The 25,796-nt window shown below is 32.5% G+C and overlaps 1 pseudogene; it reads right to left on the bottom strand.

Annotated features, from left to right (window-relative positions):
- LOC132508710 (flotillin-1-like) overlaps positions 1-25,487 on the bottom strand; it is a 130,347-nt pseudogene extending 104,860 nt beyond the window's left edge.
- Positions 25,488-25,796: the final 309 nt, after the last annotated feature.

The following is a 25,796-nucleotide window of genomic DNA, read 5'->3' as shown; positions in this document are numbered from 1 at the left end:
TAATCATAGTGGAAAACAAAACATTGAGTATCTGAATTCATCCCACAGAGATTTGTAAGTTGCTTTTATTTTTAAGAATAAATATTGCATAGTGTAGAATTTATTTAAGAAAGAAATCACCTACGTCATTCAATCCAAGATAAATTTATGTTCATTATTTGACAACCAAAGCAAAAGTAATGTTAGTTACTTACAGGATGAAAACTTGTGGTCTATTTCTAAGTAATAACAGTATTACATATAGCATTCCCTTTCTATTTTCTACCCCGTCCTCTGACAATGAGTGAAGAGGAGTAAGACAGCTTTACAAGTATCGGACAGGAATTTTCTGGTGAAGAAGCAACAGGAAGTTTCTATGAAAGGACTGTCATTTTTGGCTTTGGGGGAGAAAGTACGTAAACAAAGAACACAACCGAATATATAAACACAAATTTCAACCCTAAGGCAACTATTTGTGCAGTCTTTAAGTTTATTTATTTATATATCTTGGCAAAAGAACTTCAACAGCATCTGACATTTACTAACATAGTATGTGAGATTTCTGCTGACATTTCCAAGTACCATATGCATTTCTTTTTATTTTAGACCTTTGTAAGTTTAGAAATATCTGTAACTTTGTAATCCCAATTAGAAGAATGTATGTGAACACACGAGTACCAGAGTGTGAGTGTGTAGAAAGCTAAAAAATTGCTACATTCCTTTAATTAAATGCAATGTTTTAGCAATAATTTATTCACACCTTTATAAACCTGCATGCATTTCTTAGACATGTGGAAATTTGACCAAATCTCTGAGAAGCATTTTATGAAGATATTAAATTTGTTTTTTAATAGCTATATTTTTATGTTTGCATTTTATAGAGAAATTGAAAAGGTAGTACAGAGGTTTCCTAATAATTTGTGCCAAGTTTGTCCTGTTATTAGCACCTTATATTAGAATGTCACATTTGATACAAATAATGAACCAATATTGTTACATAAAGTCCATAGTTTATTCCAATTGTTTTTATTTATAACTAATATTTTTCCTCTTACAGGATCACACTCAGGATAAAACATTCTATTTAGTGTCATGTCTCTAGAATTCCCTTTGCTGTGACAGTTCTTAGAGTTTCTTTGTTTTTTATGACCTTGAGAGTTATTTGGAGTGGTATTTTGTAAGGATGTCCCTCTATTTGAATTTCTGTATTGTTTTTCTCAGATTAGACTAGGGTTATGTGTTTTGGAGAGAAAGCCCACACAAGCAAAATTCCATTTTCATCATATGCTATTCAGAATACATACTATCAACAGGCTTATCACCATTGAAGTTGACCTAGATTTCATGGTTGAGGTAGCGTTTGTCAGGTTTCTTCATTATAAAGTTCCTTCCCCACCTCCTTTCTATACTATACTCTTATGAGTCACTATGCAAAGTGTACACTTAAGAGCTAGGAATTTATGTATCCCTTCAGTTAGGGCAAGAGTATCTACATTATTTGGAATTCTACACAGAATAATGTCTATCTACGTTATTTGGAATTTTACACAGAATAATTCTATCTTCTCCCCCATTAATTTTTTATTCACTCATTTCTTTATAACAGTATAGACTCAAATATACTTATTTTGTACCACATTCTTACTCTTTAAATTGAGCCTTTTATAGAATGTCATATAATTTGAATCAAAGAATATATAGTCTTTTTACATTGACTTCCTTCTCTTAAAAATATTAATTTTAGGTTCATAAATTTATACTGTGATTTGATTGCTCTTTTCTTTTTATTGCTGAATAATATTCCTTTATGTGAATGTAATATAATTTGTTCATCCATTCACTTATTGAAATTCACTTTTTGGATTCTTCTATTTGGAATTATTATGAATAATAAATATATAATAGATATTCACATACAAGTTATATGTAGACATAGCTTTACATTAGTTAATAAATATCTAGGAATATGATTTCTGGATATTTTTTGTAAGAAATCTCCAAAATGCCTTTCAAAGTGCCTGCACCATCTTGCATTCCCAACAGCAACAAATCAGAGTTCCTTGTATTTCATGTCTTCACCAGCATTTAGTGTTGTCAGTTTTTGGATTTTGACTTTTCTAATCAGTGTGTAGTTCTCTCATTGTCACTTTAATTTACAATTCTCTAATCACAAATGATGTTGTTTTTCCCATGATTATTACTGCCTGTATATCTTCTTTGGTGAAGTGTCTGTTCATATGTCTTGCCCATTTTTTAATTGTGCTGCTTATTTTTTATTGTTGAGCTTTAGAGTTCTTGATATAAGTTAGAGACAAATATTTTATCAGATGTATGTTTTGCAACTGTTTGCTTCCTGTCAGTGGCTTGCCTCCTAATTCTCTTAACACATTGGTCCCCAAGTTTTTTGGCACCAGGGACTGGTTTCATAGAAGACAATTTTTCCATGGATGTGGGTGGGGGGATTGTTCAGGCGGTAATGCGAGCGATGGAGAACAATAGGGAACAATGGGAGTGGAAGATGAAGCTTCGCTCAGATCACTCGCCGCTCACCTCCTGCTGTGCAGCCAGGTTCCTAACAGGGCACAGACCAGTACCAGTCCGTGATCCCAGGGGTTGTGGACCCCTGCCTTAACAGTTTCTTTCACAGAAGTTTTAATTTTAATAAAGTTTAACATTGTTTTTTCTTTTCTGTGTTTTGTTTTATCTATAATTCATCACCAAACCTATGATCAACATGTTTTTTCTACCTATATTTTCTTCTATAAATTTTACATTTAGATCGATGATCTGATTTTTGTTTGTTTTTGTGAAAGGTATAAAGCATCTAGATTTTTATTTTTTTTTAACATAGGGAAAATTTTCCAGTTTTTCTAACATTATTCTTAAAAAGTCTTTTTTCTCATTGAATTGCCTATAGATCAGTTCACTATATTGATATGAATCTACTTCTCAGTTATCTATTCTGTTCCATTGATCTATGTCTCTATGCTTTTACCAATACCATGCTGATCTCAATTACTCTAGCTTTCTAATAAGTGTTATTCTCCAAGTAAAGTTATCTCAGCTGTGATTCTTTGTCTTATATTGCACCAGGTTTAGAGGGGAGGGGCTTCTGTGTGACCTCATGTATCTGATAGGTCCAAGAAAATTAATTGACTGACTTTTCCAGTTTGTTTGGCTCTTTTTATCATAAAATTGGGGATAACTTATATGTGAGAGTTAAACTTAAACTGGAGAAATATATCTATATTATATATATACATAATATATATATACATATAATTTTAACACAAAAGTTATAGAGCCCAATGTTTTTCATTGAATTACTCTATCATTAAATTTAATAAAGGTAACATAGTAACAATGGGAGAAACATTGTCTACCACATCCTCACTGACTCAATAGAGAAAGCTTGAAGGAACAAATCTTTCTTCCCCACTATTAGAATTTCTAAATTAATTAGGATAAACTGATAATATATTATCTTGTAATTTAATCTATGCCAAATTTTCTGTAGCTACACAAATGACATATTTTCAAATTTATATTGATATTTTAAAGTATCTGCTATGGTGATTCATGTACTGATAAAAAAGAATATTGCTTAATTTAAAATATATAAAAAAGGACAGGTTAGGTTAAAAAACTACATCTCATTTTAAACAAGCAAGTTGGAAAACAAGACTATCTTTTCCTTTTGCCTTACTGATATAAAACTTATAGAATTAATTTCAAGAGAGTCAATAAGGTAAGCTGGTCTTACATTATGTTCCTTATGGAAATATATATTCAGAGTAGTTTTTTAACATACAGATATTGTTTTGATTAAGTTATTAGAGACAGTAACAATTGCTATTATCATAGAGATATAAAGGCTAGTGTATAAATACTTTCTTTACTGAATATAAATATAGGTTTATATTTACTACCATAGACGGAAAATAATATTTTTTAATTTAGTTCATATTTTGACTCAAATTTCTCTTTTTTTTTCCAGCAGCAGCAAAAAACACAGAGTATTTGCTTTTTGTTTTTCTCTAAGACTTTAGCTTGTAGAATTTTAATTTAGTTTAACCTCTTCTATGTTATTTTGGTCTTTGAAATATCCCTGAAACTCTGAAAATATAATTTTACTCTCTGTATTGAATTTGTTCACCCTATTTATTGTGGCTGCTTTGGATATTTATTTACAATATATTTTAGAAATTAAATTTCATATTCCTTTCTATCTTAAAGACTTGAAGGTTTAGTTATTCAATAATGCAACTGAAAGGCAGTTTTGCTGTTAATCATTTCGGTCATAAATAAATCAAATATATGGCTCTTCCCTTTAATAGACATTTAATATTAAGGTCAATATGTTTATGAGTAATGAAAAGATGGCTTTATAAAATAGGTGACCAACACTTTTGTTGTTGTTGTTGAAGTAACTTCAATTTAATATATGTTTATGCATTTTTAAACCACCACTACCTAATTTTATACATTTAGTGGACACTTTTAATTAAAGTTAATATTCAAATAAAATGAATAGAACCGTAAGAATATTTTTTAAAAATAAATTTTGAAAGTGTCCAATTGACTCTTTAGCTTCTTTCCCCAGATAATTGTCAGTAGTTCGTTATACAGGCCAACTGGAAACCTTTCTCAAACCACAGGAATTGTCACTGTTCATGAGTCGTTCTCTGTGAATTCACTTTGCTTTTGGATCACCATAGGGGTGAGAGGTCTTGAAACAGAATGAATGAATGAATGAACGAACACACTCTAAAGAACCTAGACCTTTGTGTCTTTCCATGACACAAACGACTGCCTTTTAAATTTGTCTCTCTACATGAATATTCTGATTGGTTTTTGTATGCTAATACATTACAGCATGGCTTTCTTGTAACAAAACACTTCTGTCTTTAGAAATTCATAATAGTCTCTGTTATATGTAGTGAATTAACATTCCTATTTTGCAGAGTCAAACTAAAGTGATTGTTATCAATAGATACTTTTCCCCTTTTAATATTTCTATAATAGTGTAGGCTGTATTGACACTTGAACCAAAATGTCTATCTCTGGCCTGTGAATGTGCCATTTATTTTTGTTCCAAAGCTAATGACAATGAAATGCCCAATATACATGAAACTGCAATTCTCATAAAATGACTTGAAAATAGATGGCTGAGAATTTATAGCTCTCCTATGACTCTTATTTGAGGACCTATTCTAATAACCACATATATGTAATCAGATGGACTTTATGCAACCTCCTCTCATAAATGGACCATGCGAATGTTTCCCTATTATTGCTGCCATAGCTCACAGACTGTATAAGACAGAGTTGCTAGTCATTCTGCACTGAAACAAATTACTATTCTAACACTCAAAATTACAATGGCCTTCACATAAGTCATGCTTCTATAATGTAGAGACTGATATAAAAACTGCTTAGGAGACATAGAATTCACCCATTAAACTGTCTTCTCTGTTAAATTTTCCACTGAGATATTTTCTGTAGATAAAACAATAAGGGAAATTACTACAGAAACTATTTTTGGCCCACCTCATAAGTCATGGAGTATGCTATGCTAACTACTATGCTTTTTAACGTGTTTGTGAAATATGAATATTAAATGAAATAACAGTCCCCAAACAGGTCATAGTTTTGTTTACTCAGTTCTAGATATAATTTGTTTTGTGTGTGCTTTGTTTCAGTAATGATATCTAAAGCTCCTCATGTTTTGACGGTTTAAGATGAAATAAACATCTAAATCTAAGAATTTTAAAAAATCAAGAAATTGAGAGATTTTTCTTTATTGTCAAGCATTTATTTAAAATCATGAGATAAAAAGTATTGAATAAAATCTACATAAGTACTTTTTTGTTAAATTTGAGAAGAAACAACTGTCCCATTAGTATTATATATAAGATGGGGAGTAACATCTAAAACAATAAGATAAATGCATATACAGGAACATATATGGAATATATTTTGTAAAAGATATGATAAATATGTCTTTATTGACATGGTGAAATCACACATTAGATAATCTAAAGAACTATTGTAAAACAAGTATGGATAATAAAGAGTTCAACAAAATAGGCACGAAAAATTCTTAAAAATATTGCTCAACATGACTCAGATTTCTTAATACATGCATAAATTACCAATTGCACACATGTGATCTAAATAAGATTATTCTAAATTTAACCAGCATCACAAAAACTTTTCTCCCGTGGCCTTTAACAATGTCTAAAATTGAATGACTGCTCTTTAGGAGAATAATGTTACCAATTTAATTTTGTCTAGACCAGCATCATAACTCGGATATCAGTGAGAAGATTTAAGTGTTTGCTTTTTGATCATTTTGACAGCTGATTACTTTAGAGATTTTATATAATTTTTTTTAGATTCTTTATCTTGGAATACAAGAAATGCCTTCCCACTTGAAAATAATCAATGGCAATGAATACACCACCTATAGTTTATGAGTACCCATGGTACTTTGGAATTTCATAAACGAGAGATCCAGTAGTCTATTTAAATTTTTGTACTTGGCTTAAGTGATCAAGTTTGTGAGCAGAGAAGAGTTTATTGAGCTCAGTTTTGGTAAATTAAGGGCAAAAATCTTTACATATTTAAAGATGAAACTTGTCCTCTTGAGGCAAAAGAGACATTTTTGCTTTCTTAATTCTTTTAGAATTTAGAGAGAAGAAACTAACATTAAGAGTGGAAAATCAATGCCTAACAGGAAACAATAAAAACATTAATTAGGGCAACAGTACTAATACTTATTATCATATACAATGTAAGTATGTGTTTAAAAATTCTGGCTAAGATTTTTTTGTTTTGTTTTGTTTTTACATTGTGATCCAAATTCCTTTGAATATTCCTACAATGAAATTTTTAATTGATGGGGCTAGGACTAAAAATGTTTGCCCTCAGCAATAGTCCAGGTTTCATTTTCACATATCAAAAAGGATTCAAGACTTATATAGCAATAACTATTTGTGAATAATATCATTTTCATGCACTTTTTCTATTCTTATTTGATGTTAATGTGTGTGCATGTGCATGTGTAGACATGCATAAAGACATAGACAAAGAATGGTTGAGCCAGTATCACTTGACACTTCATAATTCTCAGAGGCTTTCTTCACTCTTTTTCATTCTTTTTTGCTTTTTGTTTCTCAATCTAGTTCATTTCAAGTAGCCTGTCTTACAGTACACTGATTCTTCTTTCTGTATGATTGAGTGTGCTTTGGAAGCTCTCTTATTAATTTTTAAGTTCTAAAATTTATTCTTCTCCAGGATTTTTGTTTGGTTCTTTTTATATGGTTTCTATTTATTTATCAAAACTTTTGTTTTGTTCATGCATTGTTTTCCTGATTTTGTTTAGTTATCTACCTGTGTTCTCTTACATTTCATTATACAGCTTTAAGATTATTAGTTTTAATTATTTGTCAAGCAATCCATAGATCCTTATTTCTTTGGGGCCAGTTACTGGGGCTTTATTAGTTTCCTTTGGTAGTGTTGTATTTACCTGATTATTTGTGATCCTTGTAGCCATGTGTTGCTGTCTGTGTATTTTAAAGAGCAAACACCTCTTCCAGGTTTTACCAAGTGGTTTAGCAGGTAAGGACCTTCTTTTGTCAGTTTTATAGCTGATGGGATCACCTCCAGAAACAGCTGGATTGGAGCTGGGTTGGAGCCAGATACAGGGTATTTCAGAACTTACATTTGGAACAAGTTTGGAAGGCTTGCCAGAAGACTTGCTCCAGAAAGGCTGGGACACTTCAGGGTCCACAGCTAAGGCTGAGGTCTGTGGGCTTATGACGTGACACATTGGAGAGTATGACTCCTCCCAGGCCCCTTGATGTATGATACTGGTAGCAAGACCAAAGCTAAACAGGGCTGTAGCCCTGTCCACAAGACATGGAGCTGTTTCCAGGTCTGTAGCTGGGATTACAGTGGATGAGTCAGCCACCTGGGCATGAGTTGGCCTTTACAAAATGAGCTCTTGGATCTTCGATTTCACTGGGTTTTCACGACGTCTTACCTGAATCCCAAAGTTCCAACAGCAGAACTTTTGTCTGTGAATGGCTGACAAAATATTGTTGCTGAGGGGGGATATAAGCAAAAGAATTCCTTTTCTGGCATCTTATTGACATCACTCCTAGACAGATTAATAAATTACTTTAATGAGTGATACACTGGCAAATTTATCCTCAATTTAAAGAAAAATAAATAGAATCAATTAAAAATAGCATGATTATAGAAAGTTGGCACTCCAAAAAATGAAAGTGTACAATAAGTCATCATTATTTGAAACAAAATAATACTGGCTTAGCAACTGCTTTGGTATATCTTTGTATATGTTTACACACATGTGTGCCTGTGCGTGCACACACACATTGAATAAATATATGCAGAAAAATACAGAATATTTTCTGTTAACTAATATTTATCATTCAATAGGTCCTCACTCTCAGAATCATAGGAAATATATTGCCATTTATAAATTCATTGTTTTCACACCAGTCATTTTACTAGAACTTATTTATTATTTCAAAAAGAGCTTACAGATTTACTTAGATTTTCTGAATAAAAATAATTAAGTACATTATAGCAATACAATCCTACCTCAAGAAACTAGAAAAATCTCAAATAAACGACCTAACCTTACACCTAAAACATTTAGAGATAAAGAACAACAACAACAAAAAAAAAAAAACCCTAAAGTTAGCAGAAGGAAAGAAATCATAAAGATCAGATCAGAAATACATGAAAAAGAAATAAAGGAAACAGTAGCAAACGTCAATAAAACTAAAAGTGGGTTCTTTGAGAAGATAAACAAAATTGATAAACCATTAGCCAGACTCATCAAGAAAAAAGGGAGAAGACTCAAATCAACAGAATTAGAAATGAAAAAGAAGTAACAACTGCACTGCAGAAATACAAAGGATCATGAGAGACTACCACAAACAACTTTATGCCAATTAAATGGACAACCTGGAAGAAACAGACAAAAATCTTAGAAAAGTACAAGCTTCCAAAACTGAACCAGGAAGAAATAGAAAATGTGAACAGATCAATCACAGGCACTGAAGTTGAAATGGTGATTTAAAATCTTCCAAAAAGCAAAAACCCGGGGTCAGATGGCTTCACAGGCAAATTCTATCAAACATTAAGAGAAAAGCTAAGATCTATTCTTCTCAAACTCTACCAAAATATAGCAGAGGGAGGAATACTCCCAAACACATTCTACGAGGCCACCATCACTATGATACCAAAACCAGACAAAGATGTCACAAAAGAAGAAAGCTACAGGCCAATATCACTGATGAACAGAGATGCAAAAATCCTCAACCAAATAAAAGCAAACAGAATCCAAAGCACATTAAATGGATCATATCCCATGATCAAGTGGGGTTTAACTCAGGAATGCAAGAATTCTTCAATACAAGCAAATCAATCAATGTGATACACCATATTAACAAATTGAAGGATAAAAACAATATGATAATCTCAATAGATGCAGGAAAAGCTTTCAACAAAATTCAACACCCATTTATGATACAAACTCTCCAGATATTGGGCATAGAGGGAGCCTACCTCAACATAATAAAGACCATATATTACAAACCCACAGCCAACATCATTCTCAATTGTGAAAAACTGAAACTATTTCCTCTAAGATCAGGAAAAAGCAAGGATGTCTACTCTCACCACTATTATTCAACAGAGCTGTGGAAGTTTTAGCCATGGCAATCAGAGAAGAAAAAGAAATAAAAGGAATACAAATTGGAAGAGAAGACGTAAAACTGTCACTGTTCGCAGATGACATGATACTATATGTAGAAAATCCTAAAGATGCCACCAGAAAACTACTAGAGCCAATCAATGAATCTGGTAAAATATCAGGATACAAAATTAATGCACAGAAATCTCTTGCATTCCTATACACTAACAACAAAAGATCAGAAAGAGAAATTAAGGAAAGAACCTTACGTACCATTGCAACAAAAAGAATAAAATACCTAGGAATAAACCTACATAAGGAGGCAAAAGACCTGTATGCAGAAAATTATAAGACACAGATGAAAGAAATCAAAGATGAGACAAACAAATGGAGAGATATACCATATTCTTGGATTGGAAAAATCAATATTGTGAAAATGACAATCTACAGATCTACAGATTCAATGAAATCTCTATCAAACTACCAGTGACATTTTTCACAGAATTAGAACAAAATATTTCACAATTTGTATGGAAACACCAAGGACCCAGAATAGCCAAAGCAATCTTGAGAAAGAAAAACGGAGCTGGAGGATTCTGGCTCCCTGATTTCAGACTATACTACAAAGCTACAGTAATCAAGACAGTATGGTACTGACACAAAAATAGAAATATAGATCAATGGAACAGGATAGAAAACCCAGAGATAAACTCACACACATATAGTCACCTCATTTTTGATAAAGGAGGCAAGAATATACAATGGGGGAAAGACAACCTCTTCAATAAGTGGTGGTGGGAAAACTGGATAGCTACACATAAAAGAATGAAATTAGAACACCTCCTAGCACCATACAGAAAAATAAACTCAAAATGGATTAAAGATCAAAATGTAAGGTCAGACACTATAAAACATAGGCAGAACACCCTATGACATAAATCACAGAAAGATCCTTTTTGACCCTTCTCCTAGAGTAATGGAAATAAAAATAAACAAATGGGACCTAATTAAAAACTTTTTCACAGCAATAGAAGCCATATACAAGACAAAAAGACTACCCTCAAAATGGAAGAAAAGATTTGCAAAAGAAGCAACTGACAAAGGATTACTCTCCAAAATATATAAGCAGGTCATGCAGCTCAATATCAAAAAAACAAACAACCCAATCCAAAAATGGGCAGAAGACCTAAATAGACATTTCTCCAAAAAAGACATACAGATTGCCAACAAACATATGAAAAGATGCTCAACATCACTAATCATTAGAGAAATGCAAATCAAGACAACAGTGAGGTATCACCTCACACCAGTCAGAATGGGCATCATCAAAAATCTACAAAATATAAATGCTGGAGAGGGTGTGGAGAAAAGAGAACCCTCTTACACTGTTGGAGGGAATGTAAATTGATACAGCCACTTTTGAGAACAGTAAGGAGATTCCTTTAAAAACTAGAAATACAACTACCATATGACCCAGCAATCCCAGTACTGGGCATATACCCTGAGAAAACCATAATTCAAAAAGAGACATGTACCACAATGTTTATTGAAGCACTGTTTACAATAACCAGGACATCGAAGCAACCTAAATGTCCATTGAGAGATGAATGCATAAAGAAGATGTGGCACATAGGTACAATGGAATATTACTCAGCCATAAAAGGGAATGAAATTGGGTCATTTGTAGAGACGTGGATGGGGCTAGAGACTGTCATACAGAGTGAAGTAAGTCAGAAAGAGAAAAACAAATACTGTATGCTAACACATATATATGGAATCTAAAAAAAAAAAAAAAAGTTCTGATGAACCTAGGGGCAGGACAGCAATAAAGATGCAGATGTCGACAATGGACCTTAGGAGACTGGGCTGGAGAAGGGGAAGCTGGGACGAAGTGAGAGAGTGGCACAGACATATATACACTACCAAATGTAAAATAGGTAGTGGGAAACAGCTGCATAGTACAGGGAGATCAGCTCCATGCTTTGTGACCACACAGAGGGGTGTGATAGGGAGGGTGGGAGGGAGGCTCATGTGGGAGGGGATATGGAGATATATGTATACATATAGCTGATTCACTTTGTTATGCAGCAGAAACTAACACAACATTGTAAAGCGATTATACTCCAAATATGATGTAAAAATGTAGTTTTTATAATGAAGTTCAAGATATAATGTGTTTTTTTGTACTTTTATTATAATTCCCAGAATTATATTGAACAAAACTTCTGATGTCTGTTGTTTTGAAGACCATTATATTAAAGGCATATATCTGTTTATTTCACAAATAACCATAATGTAATTTTCTGAAATTAGATATATATTATTTTTCAAGATGTCCCCTCCTTTATTCCCTAGGTTACAAAGAGTTTTTAATTGACAAAATTGTTATTGAACACTTGTCTTTCTAAATATTTGATTATTTTTCTTTGACCAACAGTTTATGAATTATTTTAATAATTGTGTAACATTGAGCTTTCTAGCAGGTCTGAGATTGCCTCTTCACATTGAAGAATTGAAAAGGAAGCAAGAACTTCACTTTTGCACAGACCCAAACCAAAACCCCACTGTTAGCTCACACTGCACCTGACACTTACCTCTGGGTAAAGACATAAGTCCAGTTGGCCAGACCTGGGTCAAATATTTTCCCATCAGCTGAGAGTGAAGTCAGCTCCACCTGAAATAGATTGAACTTGTGCTGAATTACCAGTTTGAGATCATTATCCCTACTTCTGAGGTCACTTCTTTCTCATAGAGAAGAAGCCATATATTACATTTTCCAGATTTCTTTGCCCTCCTAGTCCTATGTTTTTGCACAAGAGTTTTCTAATGGAAATAAATCATATGAGGATTGAACAGGAGAAGGGAAGAAAAATCAATTATTCTCTGTGGAAGGTTGCAGACAGTTTCATGGGTGTATGTGAGAAATCTCCAGCCTTGTATTCATCAAGAATATGCAGATAGATCAACTGAACAGCTAGATGAAAAGTAAAATAAATTTAGAATATTGTAAAGACTAATTCATTCATTCAAAAATAGTTATTGAGCTCCTACTATATGTCAGACAAGAATGTAGGCACAGAGGGTGCAAGTTAAAACAAAACGATAAAAATTCCTTCTCCAGTAGAACTTACATTCTCATAGGATGGAGAGTTAGGTAGAAATAAAGCATAGATAGAGAGAGATGCATTCTATTTTCCTACCTCTTGATTTTAGACTGATGTTTCATTGTGTTGGCCAAGAGACTACAGCAGGAGCAACACAGCAGTTACTGAGCCTGGGTCCCAAAATGTTTGAATATTTCTGTTCTCACTCTGGGAATCTGTGGTTCTATATAGACAAGCCCATGCTAGCCTGCTGGAAGATGACATATTATATATATGCAGTACTTAATTCAACCATGCTAATGAGGTCATAATAACTGATATACTGCCTGACTGCAGAATCATGAGCAAGCCCAAGCAGGATAATTTGAGTCTACTGTGTCAAAAAGAACTGGCCAAATGAGCCTTTTCGAAATTGTCAGTCTGCAATATGAGACAATGAATAAATGATTGTTTTTATAATCCACTAAAGCTAAAGTAGTTGGTTATAGGGCAAGAACATACTGATACAACGTTTAATCATTATAGAGAAAATAAAGCAAGTCAGAGGCACAAGAAGCAGGCCCAGGGAAAGAAGATAGGAGACTAAGAGTAATTATTCAAGAATGATGAAGAAATATTAGGCTACTGATTAGAAAATTTACAATAGATCATCATTCTTATTTTATCTATTGCAGTAATTTACCAGCTAACTCAACAATTAAATAATTAAAAATCGGTAAAACTTATCAATGAGTATGAATCAATACTTAGATTAAATAAAGATCTTTTGATTATTTATTTAAGCAATATGTTTGTTAGTTGATTGGAGAGCTATAACACTTCTTGGAAAAATACTTTATGACTGAGTATTATAAACCCTTATAAATTTCAACATAGTATCAAAGGATTAAAAGTAATAGTGAAAGAAGAAAGGACATGAAAGTTTTAAATTACCATTAAGATTTTACCTTGGTGTTGGGGATAGCCATTATAAAGTAAAAATGATATGTTTTATGGAGATGTTTATTTAATGTATCAATCTGATGATGATGGCAAACAGAAGTCAATTCCTTCACTGATAACTGTGCTTTTCTATGATTAGTGTCATTATAGTACAATTCTTAACTATCTGGCTTGAACAGGGAGTACAAATTTGGAGCTCTATGGAGAAATGGGTGGGATATATCCCTATAAACAAGCATTCAAACACTTTTCCCCCTAATTTCTAACAGGCTTTGTAAATGAGAAGCAAGGGGCTTATGGTTCCAACAGGACAGCAGTCTTAATAGATAACCATGGTCAAGGAAAACATTTCTCAGCATAGAAGTCATGCCTGTATAAAATTGAAAAGTATATGTTTGTAGGTTGATTACATGAAACAGAAAACTCTGTAAGTCACATCTCCTACATAAAGAATAGTTGGAGAGAAATATGAAAAAATTTAAATGTTTCTGACATATATGGTGAATAAAGCATTCATATCCTAAATATGTAAAATCTTTTCTTCAAATTAAAATGGAATGAATTATCAGTCTAATAGAAAAATGGAGAATGGACATTTGAAATTCATTTAAAAATATATGAAAATAAAATTTCAGAAAATGGATGTTAAAAGAAAATAACCTTTTACTCATATCAAATTAGCAAGTTTTTTTGTTTGTTTTTAATTTGGTTATGTCAGGTATTAGTTGCAGCACACAGGATCTTCATTGCAGCAGGATCTTTCGTTGCAGTGCAGGGTGGGGGGCTCTTTGTTGCAGTTCACGGGCTTCCCTCTAGTTGCAGCTAGCAGGCTTAGTTGCCCCGTGGCATGTGGGATCTTAGTTCCCCAACCAGAGATCAAACCTTGCATTGGAAGGCGGATTCATAACCACTCGACCACCAGGGAAGTTCTGGCAATTTTTTTAAAATATTATTTTCTACTGGAAACTGAAATATAAATCAAGCTTTCTATATCTGAATTCTAGACTGTAAAACTATTCTAGAGCACAATATACCTTATAAGTGTGAATATATTTTGAGTTGGTAACTATGGCAAAAAAGATACATATATACCAATAAAGTGTCCAATGATGTGGAAAATGTACTATATTTTATCTATGATACAAATGTAAAACAATTTAATTTCTATGGATGATCAAATGGTCAAACAAAGCATACTATTTGATATATTAACAAATTGTTTGCTATTATTATCTTCATTATTATTATTAGGATAGAATTTTTCAGTTGTTACTATGTTACAAGAACAATTCAATGTTATACACATACACCAGCCAAATGTGTGTGTATGTATGTAGTATATGTAATATGCTAAATATATTTATATGATTATGTATATATAAAACCTCTGTTAATTCTTATAACAGATGTATGAAACATGCTCTTCTTTAGTTATTTTCAAATGAGGAATGTGAGAAACAGAGAGATTAGATTGCTCAAATCATATAGAAATTTTTGACGTAGCAAATATTTAAACTCATACTCTGAGGCCATGCCTTTAATTTAGTACTTTGAATTGCATAATGAGAAAGTTATAATAGATGTCCTGTAAAATACTTTATACCATTAAAACTAATAATTGTATAATCCCATCCACTAAATATTCTTGCCTGCTTTGGAAATCAGCAGGCATATGAACTTTGGTACTGAATTTGACTAATCAGTCATTCAATTATAGTTTAATATGCTATAAAATGGTAACACATCTTATTCATTTACTTCATATTTTGTTCACATTTTGTCCATGCTGAAGGTGACTGCTTTCTCTGTTTTGGAGGGTTTATCTGTTTGTTTGCTTCTCTTTTCCTTTCAAGAGTCTTTAAACTTCATTGTAGAAAAATGATAGATTACAAAGTTTATTGTTAGAAATAATATAAGCTTAGGTACTAGTTCTTTATATGTTGCATATAATGAAAATTTAAGCTATGCCGAATAAGTATAAGAAATTACAAGCTAAGATAATAATTATTTAACTGTAAATACTTATACAATATTAGTTTAAATATTGGTTACTCATTAATCAGTAATAAAGTCAAAGAATAATATTTATTTACTTTCTTCCCTCACTTGAATATTTGTAAAATAAACTTACCTGATTCATAGGATAGGAATGTCTGGAGTATAGTAACAACTTCATCACAGCCAAAGCATATTTAAGAAAATAAGATGTCAGCAAACACAAATTTTAATTGGAAGTTAATTATTTTGGTAATAACGGGGTTGCCTTAGTGAGTATGTATAATTGGTATTGTTCATATTGGTTAATTCCAGAATGTGCTGGAGATACTGATACTATTGTTTTAATATTTTTTTCATAATGTACATAATTTATTTTAGAAAAAAGCATTTCTACTGTATTGAAATCAAAACCCTATTTCAGAAAACTCAGAATTGTGATTTAACAAAATTTTAAATATATGTATAAGGCAAGTCGTTGCTTTTCCTGTAATAAAATTCACATCATAAAAACATTTCAAAAACATTATCTCATATACATTATAATCCCCTTTAGAATTATTATTTTTGGAGGAACAGATTAATTATAATTTTATACTAGTTTTAATTCAAATTTTATTTTTCAAGTTGTAAAAGTATAGTCATAGCTTGAACTTTTTTTTGCAAAGGAGTATTTTTCAATTTCTTTTTTTAATCAGTGTTAGTTTCATTGTCATTTCTTGGGATAGTAATACTGGTCAAGGCAGTCTTACTGTTTTTGTAGAGCAAGATGAACTCATTCTTGCAAAATTTGACTAATATTACATGAAATAATTATGTAAGCCATTAAAACAATCTATTGGAACAATTACAAAAGAGCAATGAAACAATAATAAAAGACGTTATTATTCTAAGACCAAAAGCAAAATTGCTTATTAAATTGTGCACAATATTAAATTACACCTCTTAATATTTTTGTGAACAAATCTTGTTTCATTAGAATCAGTTTTGTTTACATTAAAGGTGAATGCTTTTCTTACAGACTCTGTTACCTAAGTGAATTGAAAAAATAGGGAGAAAATTAGTAAAACTTGGCTGCCATAGTAAATGAAATCACATCAAACTAGAGGTGTGAAAAATGCACAACTCAATACAATCTCATTATTCACATATCTATTGTTTTCTCCATTGCTACAGAGAACTGCTCTGCACCAAACTTTCTTATGAAGAGAAAAAAACAAAAATATGAGTCAACTTACAAACAAGAAATGTAAAATTAAAATTTCTGATTCAATTACCCAGATAATGCTAGGACAGAAGAGGGATATTACCAAAATTAGAATTTCTATTTGTATTTTATTATAAGCAATATATTTTGTTTCCTGAGTAAACATGTGGTAGTAAAAGAAATATTGGATTGGAATTATTTTCATTGGATTAAAAACATACGCTATCAAAAGTTTTCAGTGAGGGAAACCTATAAATAACCAGTTCATATTTTCTGTCTTGTATATATTTACTAAGAAAGAAGTTTTCTTTAAAATTATGAGTAAAATACTCTGATTGAAAAGCTTGACAAAAGAAAAAATTAGAGGAAAATGTATTTACTTTATGAAGTTTATATTGCATACTTATTTTTATATATTCATGTGAAATGTATTTTGACTATGCTATTCTGGGCATAAGTCATTTTATTATGAGCACTTATCATAGCTAAGTGAGTGAAAAGTAAAGTAAACTAGTAACTGTCTGGTGACCAGCCCTGACTCTGCTATGAACTAGCTAAGTGACAATTCCTTTCTCATTTCAGAGAGACTGGTAGTCTATAAATACTCATTTCTCTTATAGCATTATGAACATAAACTTATTGTAGTCAAAGCACATTTAGAGAACTGTTTTTCAAACTGTAGTACATGGAGCCATTGAAAAAGGGGAAGCCAAGTGAACAAGATCTCTGTCCATTCCTTCTATAACCGAAGATAAACTTCTATATTCTTTTATACAATGTGGTTTCCTGTCAAAATTTACTTACGATAAATATATATTTATATTTTATCTAAATATATTTTCATGTATATATTTTATATAATATTATAGATTATGAAATGAATATATTGTGCACATATAAACTTATATTTATATATAATATTATGATTATATATAAATATATGTGATTATATAGATCTATATTTGCTCTAAAAAAGTTTTAATACAGCTTTGGTACAATTTGTGTTTAGTAATTTGAGTTATCAATTCATTCTAGCTATAGAAAACATTTTCAGTTCTACATATTGTGCTTGATTACAACATGCCATCAACTCACAGAGAACTAATTGTAATTACAAATATGCTTTAATAAAATTGAATGTTTGAGTTAAATATAATTTCAATTAATAAACATTTCTAATAATATTACTATAAACAAGTATCTTTTAAGTAAAAAATAAATCTGTGTCTAGATTTTGATGTAATGTATGGTGAATATTGAATATTTACAGTTCTTTTTTAATTTCTGTCTTTCATATATGCAATGTATCTACTTAAAATTTTCTATTTGTCATGGAATTAGGGTAGATATATGACAATAGTGTTACAGGGAACAAATGGACTGCAACTGTTTATTTTATATGTAGTCTAAAAGAACTGAATATTCACTTAACCTTAAGAGGTGTATATTTTTGATATATTCATTTGTTGAGACAATATTATGAATTCAGGAAAACCAATTTTTTTAAAGTCAATTACTTGGAATCATTTCCATTCATACAGATTTTAAATTGACATTTGTTTTCTCAGTCAGAGATATTATATTTAACAGAACTGTCTTAACCTTATTTCAAATGAAAACCAAAAGAAGTGAGGATTTTAACTAAGTAAACCTAACCTATGGACAATATTCTTCCAATATAAAATGATATTTACAAAATTATTTACCAAGCTTATCCTTAATTATTCTTGTTAGTATCTTCGAATAAAATTCTGAGCATAACATGGAATATAAAACTAAAATATATTTTAATAATATTTTAAGAGTAACATACAGATTTTATGATTTGTAAAATAAATGCTGTGTGAGAACAGCTACAAACTAAAGGGCCCAAAATGGGCACATTATAAAAATAGAAATTATAGACTGAAGGGAAATGCACAACCTAAAAGTTACAAGTTAAGTTTTATTTGGAGACTTTACTGAGGACTACAGCCTGGGAGACAACCTCTCAGATAGCTCTGAAGAACTGTTCTGAAAAGGTAAGCCAGGATATATAGGAGTTTTTTGCTGAAGAAAAAGAAAAAAAATTGTAGTCAAACAGCAAAAGATTATTGCTAATCACAAAAACAAACATCTCAAGTTAATGATTTTAGTGCTTTTCTATGTATGGGAAGATGCAAGAGTCTGGGCTCATTGAAATTATTTCTTAGATATGCATCTTAACTATCCAGGGCTAGGATCCAAAGCACAGAATGCTTCCTATTTTTCTCCACCCTGAATTCCCCTCAGGGTGCACCATCAGGGATGGCTACAGTGGCTGACAGCTTCATCCTTATAGAACTGGAATGGTGGGCAACATTCTTTTTTTACTGGAATGGCAGGCAACATTCCCTTTTCACGTACTTTCATAAATTAATAAATATTAACATTTGTAATTAGTATTAACATTTGTCAGAAGATTATCCAAAATTATCACAAAAAATATGCAGTATAAAATTGTTATTTGCTGCATGTTACATGTTTTTTGTCCGTAACTAAGGGACCCTTATGTAGAAAGAGATTTTTTAATATTCTATCTTTGGAATAAAAAGGCCAAAGAAAAATAAGAAGAGTAAAAGAACAAACTTTGTATTAATTTTCTTCAATAATAGAAGCAAAATAAATTTTGCTATGGCATGTAACTTGAAGACATGGAACATTGTTTCTTAGATAGTATACCAAAGTTGTTACACTATGAACAGGTGCACATGTTTGTTTCTAATACTATTGTGAATAATAGACTGCCTAATTAAACAAACCTCTGTGTGTGTGTTCGATAAATAAATGAAATTGTATGAATCTGCTGCAAAGCTGAAGATTATTTTCTACGTGCAAGCATCTTTTATAGATTTCTTTAAGATATACGGAAAAATAAGTTGAAGGAAATGGCATTGAAAAATCACTAACAGTCAGTCTACCTAGAAAGGCAGTCTGTTGCCATGGGAAGTAATTAGCAGAGACCTTTGAAAAGGTATGTGAAGAGAGGTGGGAGTGGGAGTATGAAGCAGAAAGGGATTGCTCCCAGTTAAATCTCTTTCAATCCTGTGCTTCAGAGGTTGTCGGAAGGTGCTATGTAGTGAGGCTCAAGAATGAGTAAGAAGTAGTTAAACAAAAAGCTTCCTAGAGGTCAGACTCTCACTGATAAAAAGGAGGTTTTGCCAGAGAGAAGAGCTGTGCTGGCAAGGAGAAATGCAAGCCACACCCTTTTTATTTATTTTTTTAAATTCATTTACTTACTCATTTAACAGGTATTTAATAGGCTCCTACATTGTGTTTGGCATTTGTCAAGATGGATCACAAAGAGGTGACAAAAATGATAGATGGCTAGAATGGAATTCAGGACAAAGGTCAATTTTAAAAATGGAAATCTTGGTAGTATTGTTTCTTCACAATGGGAGAGAGAAACAAAGTTTCAATGTCTGGGTCTCCCATGGTGCTGATTCACTCCACATGTTATCAATAGATTGCTGGATTTCTATAGCAGAAAATAACGTGTATGAACCCCCTTTTAACTTAAATATGAGAGCAGAATTGTAAGAAAATTAAAGTAGATGTTAAGTGGTACAAATATTTTTATTGTACCTGGTTTTATAGATTACTTTCCATGATTATGCTCAACAAAAAGGAAGAGTGTTATAAAAAAAAAATTCTAAAACTGGGGTCAATGTAATGGTAGAAACACGCCTAAGTAACTCCCTTCCTGTATAAAAGTCCATTTATTTATTGCACATACTTACGTACGCTTGAGAAACGCTGAAAGATCCCTTTGATAACTAGAAATTTACAAGAATTCCTGAGGATAAAATGCAAATGTTTTCAGATTGATGGGAAAGAATAATAGAGAAAACAGTCAGCCAACAAAAGTTTGTAAAACGGAGACATGAAAACAAGGATATGAACACTTTTCTCTAATAAAGTCTAGGGGAAAAACTCAAGCTCAGAGAATCAAAATTAGAATAAACATGGGGAGAAATGAATCTAACTAACTGAAGAATGGCATTTATATCAAGTATGCCATTCATGATTTTACTCCTTCATGAATATTAACTACAGTATTATTTGAAACCTGGATAAGACCCCACAAGCTGTAAAAGTTTGGTAATAAAATTAACTATATTTAAAGGTTAATTAAGAATAAAACAAATGTGAAATTAAGGGATTAGAGCATAATATAAATATGCATGTCCTGGTAATGTTGAACTGGTAGGGCTTACAAAAACTGTAAATCTTTGCAACCTGTGGTAGTTGCAATGAGTTAGCCAATTTTCTTGTCTGTAGTATCTAATGCTTTTGCTGTTTTTTTTTTTAATGATTATAAATCATGAAGCATAACATAAACTTTTACAACACGTTTAAGACAGGCGCAGAATCATTTTTAAAAATTTGCCCCAATACTTCACCTCTCCTTGCATCAATGCCCTTTATAATCTCTGCATATAAAGGCCCTTGGCAACTCAAGTTTACAGCTCTAACCATCAGAGATAGAGTCTATTCCCCATCCTTTTGAATCTCAGTAATCTTTCTGATTTAACTTAGCCAACTCAGAAGGACTTGCTCTAGGAATCATGCCACCATTGTGTGAACAAGTCCAGGCCACCTTGATAGAGAATGAAATACTATGTTGACCAACCTATGTGAGAGGACACAACCAAGATCAGCAGAACTGAATCTTTCCCACAGCTCATGGAAGAAGCAGGAGAAAACAGCCCACAGAAATGTCCATCTGACCCAAAGAGTAAGGAATAACTATTTTAAGTCAATGAGTTTCAGGGTGGTCTACTATGCAGCAACATTATGGATATATGAGATGAAACATATTTGTCATTTAAATAACAACTTTAACTTTTCAAGAAAAAAAAAAAAGATTTTCAGTTTACATTTCACAAACAAAACCTAGCTCCAGGTATGCAACAGACATACCTTAAAAATAATAAAAAGTTAAGAAGGTGATTCAGAAAGGTTGAAAAATATATGTGAGACTGAGTAGTAAGTATAAAACAAAATATATGTTTTTGATCAAATACACAAAATAATAAAATATGGAATAAAATAAAATACATCATCAAAATCCTGAAAAACAAAGAAAAAATACAACAATACCCCCATCTAGATCCAAGAATTATCCACATTCTGAAATACAATTTATATAACCATTTTAAAGTAAAGTATGGGTATCTTGGTATTCACCTCTGAGTCAAACAGCATGTTTTAAAAAATAAGTATAGTCTCCTACATTGTCACAATTATAATATCATTACCCATAACAAAAATAACAAAAATTCTTTAAGAATTTTACATATAGTTCATAGTCCAGTGCCCTTAAAACATCTTGTATAGATGTTGGTTTGTTTATTTTTGTTCAAGATCCTATCAAGCTTAAATGATTGTATCTGATTTTTATAGCTCTTCAGTCTCAAAATAACCTCTGCCCCACCTTCCCCACCACACTTTTTCCTTCAATTCTTTATTTCTCCATTCCTCTCTTCCTTCCTTCCTTCCTTCCTTCCTTCCTTCCTTCCTTCCTTCCTTCCTTCCTGCCTGCCTGCCTTCCTTCCTTCCTGCCTTCCTGCCTTCCTCTCTCCCTCCCTCTCTCTTTCCCTCTTCTTTCTTTCTTCTTTATCTTTCTTTCTTTCTTTCATAATGTAGTTTTAAAGACAAAAAATTTTCTTTTACAATATATTTCATGTTGTAAGAAAAGTTGCTTGATATCAATGAGTTCTCCAAGGAAGAAAAAAGTACACCATATTCTGCCTTATACTGAAAAACTCAAGGGGAATTAATTATAGATGATCAGACTAATCATATCCTGTTGGATATAGAGTCTACTCTTTCTACATTAAACCCTTCCATCTTTGCTCAGTGTCTTGCCCAGAGCAAGCAAATCACACATTTGGTAAGTATTTCAAACAACCCACAGATATTCTGGTCTTCTATGCCCTAGACAAAAAGCCATTCATTCCTCCTCTGTGATACTATCCCTGTAAGGTTAATAGGGAGAGACCTTGCAAATAGAATTATAATATTAAATGCACACAAGAGAAACTAATTCTTGAAATTCCAAAAATTTGTCTATTCATATTCAAGTTGTGTTTGTGCCTTTATATGTAATTCATATCCTAGGTAAAAACCTTCACACCATACCTAGCTCACTATGGATTAAAAATTCCACTGACTTAGGAAAAGTCTGGATCAGAGACTATTAATGGATACAGTATACCAAACCATTACTCAAACTTCCCAATATCCTTTGAAGTCAAGAGAAAAGGAAGGAAACAAATCTATATTTTAAAGACTTATATCCAAAATTGTTCTCATATCTCTGGCATTAGTCTTTGACCCACTCTTGTCCTGCCAGTAAAACATCAATTGGAAAATGATATTGACATGTTCAAGACGTCAGGGCTATCAACAAAATTGTATCTTTCACTTCCTGGTAGTACCTAACCAAAATACCATTCTGTCATCAATTACACTTGAAGCCACTTGCTTCACTGTAGTATATCTTTGCACTGTATTTTTAAGTATGCCTCTAGACCAGAAAAGTCAATACCTCTTTTCCTTCACCCAAGAAGGACAACAACATACATGGGCATTTATGTCCCTGGTATTTAGTGAAGCCTGTCCCCCACCTCATGTTATTTACCCTATGTTATAGGTCAACACTTTAATGATGTAAATTTCTGTGTGTTTAAGTTTTGACACAACATGCAGACAGCTTCCCACTTTGTCTACAACATAAAGAAGCTTGTAAAAATGTTTCCATTTCCTTGCTCTCTCCTTAGCTAAAATGGATAAAAAGTTTCAAAAGATAAAATACAATTTTGCCAAAATAGTTATTTAGGACATAACTTATTTGAGGAGTGAAAAACTCTCTTTCCTAAAAGAACAAGGGCTACTCAAATTTATCCTAGATCCCTTACAAAACAAAAATTGCAAGGGTTTCTAAGTTTAACCAAATATTGCAGGTAGTGGGTATCACCTTTTTCTGAGATTAAGATACCACTTTAAAAATTGATTAATGTTCTAAACATGGTTTTCAGTTGCAGAGCAGTCCTCACTAGTGAGCCAAGGCTTTCAGAGACCAAACAGTACCTAACTGAGGAAGGAGATGGTCTCAGATGTTCACACCACTTCAGGTTTCCTTCCTCTTCCTCCTTAAACAAAATGACCACAGCCAGTGCACTGTGAAGGAAGATTTCTGTAGTAATGTGTCCCACAACGTACCATTTTCCCTAACTGAATTTTAAAAAATTACTGTCTTCTCATGGAGCCAAACTAGCCAAGTCTCTAAGTTTCTTCAGCTGTTGTTACTGAACACAAGTTCCTGTGCCCAACACACAGTGAGGCCAAACAAACAGAAAGGTTGGAGTTTGGAGCAGTGAAAGATTTATTGCAGGGCCATGATAGGAGATACGTGGTTCACGCCCAAGAAGCCCTGAAATCACTGAAGGGTTTCAGCAAACCATTTTTAAATGCAAGGTGAGGGAGGGTCATGGTTAGTTGCTGCAAAATTCTTGGTGTCATTTGTTCTTACAGCTGTCCCCATAGATCTGGTCACAATGTTTCTGTAAACCTCCAACAAGAGAGATGTTATTCTCTGTTCTGAAACTTTTCATCTCTATATGAATGGACTCTTAAAGGTTAGAGCCCTGAGAATAGGCTATCCTCTATATTTCAGGCTCTTGGCAACATTCTTTTACAAAAGGTGCAGAGCCAGCATGACTAAGCACAAGAAACAGAGAACAAAGATTAAAGTAAAAGGAACAGATCTAATAAGGGGTCAGATTTGTTCTTCCCTATTACACTGTCACTGCCCCAACAAATAAAAATGAGATCCAGTGATTTGTGAGCTTATTCTGTTATTAGCTCTCTCACATACACCATACAAGTATGTTTACAGTAACCATCTATAGTATTTCCAGAAAAAAAATAAAAACTACTTTTGAACAGGATGCAGGGTCCCATTAATCTATGTTTGAGTTACAGGTCTCAGCAACCTCTCAGTCCATCAATTTGAACCTTTGGCAGAAAGACACTGCCAAGTGTGACAAGGATCAGAAGCTCCCTTTGGGCTAGTGAACTTGCAATCTCCTGGATCTGTAAACTCCCAGGGTTGGTAGAATGTATACACTTTTTTGAGAGATAATTATTGAGCAATTATTGGGTCTTGGTGGATAATGCATACAAGACCTATGGCTGTGAAGTTGTCTTAAGACCAGAAATCCCAATCATGCTGTCCAGTCAGAGCTCTGAAGTTGTTGGGTGAGAGCAATTCAAGAATCTTCTCCAGTAAAATGGTACCAGCTGGAGCTGACAAAATCCAGGCAAGCTGGAGTTTGGCAACTCCATGAAAAGGTCTCAGGAGTCCCCCTGCATTTCCCAGGCATATCAGGGAAGGAAGTACTGTCTTCACTGGTCCAACAGAAACTTACCTATAGAGACCTCCTGGACCACACTTGAGCTCCTCCAGGTTAACTTCACCTAGGATGGGATAAAGTGCAGCTGCCATCCAACCAAAAGGAAATGACAAAGAACCACCTGTTACCGAGAGCACGCCACTCTTTTCTCTTCAAGATGGGAAAATTTCAATTATTTCTACTTCTTTAATACTTCTTCTATCTGACAGTGTTTTATTGTAAATAACCCTGTAAAAACCATCTTTTATTATAAATATCACTATAAAACACACACTCTTTTCTTGGAATTTTGCCAATATTTTCTAATCTACCTTCTTTCATCTAGTCAGATATTTGGTATTTAGCACAATACTTCTGTAGAGTAGAAAACTAACTTATGAATAAATTAACCACAATGAAAA

The sequence above is a fragment of the Lagenorhynchus albirostris genome, chromosome 18 (assembly GCF_949774975.1).
Source record: "Lagenorhynchus albirostris chromosome 18, mLagAlb1.1, whole genome shotgun sequence".
Taxonomy (NCBI): Eukaryota; Metazoa; Chordata; class Mammalia; order Artiodactyla; family Delphinidae; genus Lagenorhynchus; species Lagenorhynchus albirostris.
The sequence above is the reverse complement of the archived record's forward strand: the minus strand, read 5'-3'. Positions and strand labels throughout refer to the sequence as shown.